Raw genomic sequence first — 2,500 nt, forward strand, 5'->3', positions numbered from 1 at the left:
GCACCCCGGCGGGGCCATCCCAGGTCGTTTCCCTCACCCCAGGGCCAGGTACCTAGCGCTCCGCGCCTCGGCGGTTCCCCGAGTCTTTTCCCTTTCTCCCGCTCGCGCCTCGGCGTCGTCAAACGCCGGCCGCGGGCGCGGGGTTGGGTGGGGCCCGAAAGGGCCGCCGAGGCCGGGCGGAGGTTTAAAGACTCGGGCGGCACGGCGCGCCCCGGCGGCGGCGGCGGTGCCGGCGGCGGCGGCGGCGGGTGCCCGGCCGGTGGCGGCGCGGCGTCATTGAGGGGTGGGGAGCTACTCCCGCTGATCCCCTGCGGTGGCGTCCGTCGCGACCGGTCCCCGCCCCCCGCTCGTCGTCGTCGACTTCGTCGCGGCCGTCGTCGGCCGCGCCGTGCCGGGGAGGGGGGCGCCCAGCCCCCCCTCCCCCCCCTCTCCGCGGCCCGGTCTCGGCGGCGAGGCCGTGGCGCGCTGTCGGCCGCGGGGCCGATCCGGTCTCCTCGGAACGGGGCGGCGCCGGCGGAGAAGCGCCCCGCGCGCTTCTCCGCCTCCTTGTGCGACCTCGGGGTCGCGGCCCTCGGGCGCCCCCCGCGCTCCCTCGCCTCGGCCGCGCCGGCCGCGTCGGCGCGCGTCTCCTCCTCCTCCTCGGGGCGCTCCTTGCCTTCCCCGGACGCGCGCGGTGGCGCCGTCCGCCGGTTCGTCCCCGGCCGAACCGCACGCCCCCCCGCCCGGGCGGGCGCTCGTCGGTCGCCTCCGGCGGCCGGAGGCCCGGCGAGCGCGGGTGACCCCGTGCCGAGCGGCGGCGGCGCCGCTCGACGGGTGTCCCCCTGGTGGGACGGTCGGCCGGGAGGCCCCCGTCGTCGCCGGCGGCGGTCCCGGCCCGGGCCCTGCCCGTCGCTTCCCCCGTCGCCCTTCCCGAAGGCCGCGTGTGGGCCGCAGGGAACGCTCGAGGCCGTGCGGCGGGCGTCCGCCGCACGGCCCCTCCCGCAGGGCGCGTGCCCGCGGAAGGGGCCCCGACGGTGCAAAGCGGCGGCGGCAGTCCCGGGAGTGCGGCCCCGGTGGCGGCGGGTCCTCTGCCTTCCGGCAGGCCTCGGGCGCTCGCGACGCCGGCTCGCGCCTCGGCGGCGCCCGCCTCCCGGCGCCGGTCGTCGGAGCGCGGCCGCGAGGCGCTCGCCTTCCGGCGGGGAGCCGGTCCCCGGCCGGGGGCGGCGCCGGCGGTGCCGGCGCTCGTCGCGTTGCCGTCTCGGGCGCTGGGAAGGGGCGGCCCGTGAGCCGGGGAGGAGAGGCGCGCCGCGCGCGGCGGCGCGGTGGCGCTGCGCGGGCGCGAGCCCGCGCAGCGGTCGAGGTGTGGCGGCGAGCGCGAGGCGGGTGGCGGGCGGCCGCGGCCCCCCGGCCTCGTGCCCGCGTCGTCCCGTTCAGAGAGAGGAGGCCGGGCGCGGGCGCCGTAGCCCCCCCGCAGTCTGGCACGCGCCGCGTGGCTCTCCGCGCGGAGGCCGGGCCGAGCCCGGGCGCCTGGGCCGTCTCCGAAAGACGGCACGCGATGTGTGCCGGCGGCGTCTCTCTTTTCCCTCCCCTCGCCCGGGGGGAGGGGGGGGGAGGCGGTCGGGGGCGCGGGCCCCCCCGCCCTGTCTTGGCTGGCCTTTCGGAGCGTTCCGTGGGCTTCTCCTTTTTTTTTCCCCTTCCGTTTGTCGTCTCCTTTGTGCTCGTACGGTCGATGGCGAGGTGGCGCGGCCGCGCCTCCTCGCCGCAAAACCGAGGGGGCCGCTTCACGCGAGCGGTCCCGGCCCCTCCGCGCGTGCGGGGTCGGTGCCGAAAGCCAGACAACTCTTAGCGGTGGATCACTCGGCTCGTGCGTCGATGAAGAACGCAGCTAGCTGCGAGAATTAATGTGAATTGCAGGACACATTGATCATCGACACTTCGAACGCACTTGCGGCCCCGGGTTCCTCCCGGGGCTACGCCTGTCTGAGCGTCGCTTGACGATCAATCGCCGTCCCGGGGGGTGGGCCACCCGAGCCCTCCCCCGGGCGGCGCGGCTGGGGTCGCCTCGCAGGCCCGTTACCCTCCCCGCCGCGGTCCGCCGGCGGCGGCGGCCGCGGGAGGAGAAGAAGGGCCTTCGTCCCCCTAAATGCAGACTCGGGGAGCCGCTCCCGTAGCTCCCCGCTTCCCGGAGCGAGCCGCTGGGCCGGAGCTCGTCCTCGCGGGGCGGACAAAAAAAGGGCCGAGAAGCGGCGGCGTCGCCAAACGCCGCCGCGAGGGGCCGAGAGAAAGAGGGGCGAGAGGGGAGGCGAGGCGCGGGCCTCGCCCCCGGGCTCACCTTTCCCCGCGCGGGCGGCTGTCTGCGGGTGGGTACCGGCGCGGGTACCGTGCCGTGCTGCCGCGCGCGCGAGGTGGCGAGTGCCGGGGGACGGGGACGATCCCCTCCTCATTCTCCCGCCCCCCCCCTCTCTCGTTCCCCGCTCGGCCGGTTTTTCCCCGCGGGGCCGTCTCTGCCGTTGTGTCCGTG

The 2,500-nt window shown here is 77.9% G+C and overlaps 1 non-coding gene across 1 annotated transcript; it reads left to right on the forward strand.

Annotated features, from left to right (window-relative positions):
- Positions 1 to 1,816: 1,816 nt before the first annotated feature.
- LOC131589949 (5.8S ribosomal RNA) lies at positions 1,817 to 1,969 on the forward strand. The gene has a single exon (XR_009279902.1). It is a non-coding gene; the product is annotated as a 5.8S ribosomal RNA (ribosomal RNA).
- Positions 1,970 to 2,500: the final 531 nt, after the last annotated feature.

This window comes from Poecile atricapillus, chromosome 30 (genome assembly GCF_030490865.1).
Source record: "Poecile atricapillus isolate bPoeAtr1 chromosome 30, bPoeAtr1.hap1, whole genome shotgun sequence".
NCBI lineage: Eukaryota > Metazoa > Chordata > Aves > Passeriformes > Paridae > Poecile > Poecile atricapillus.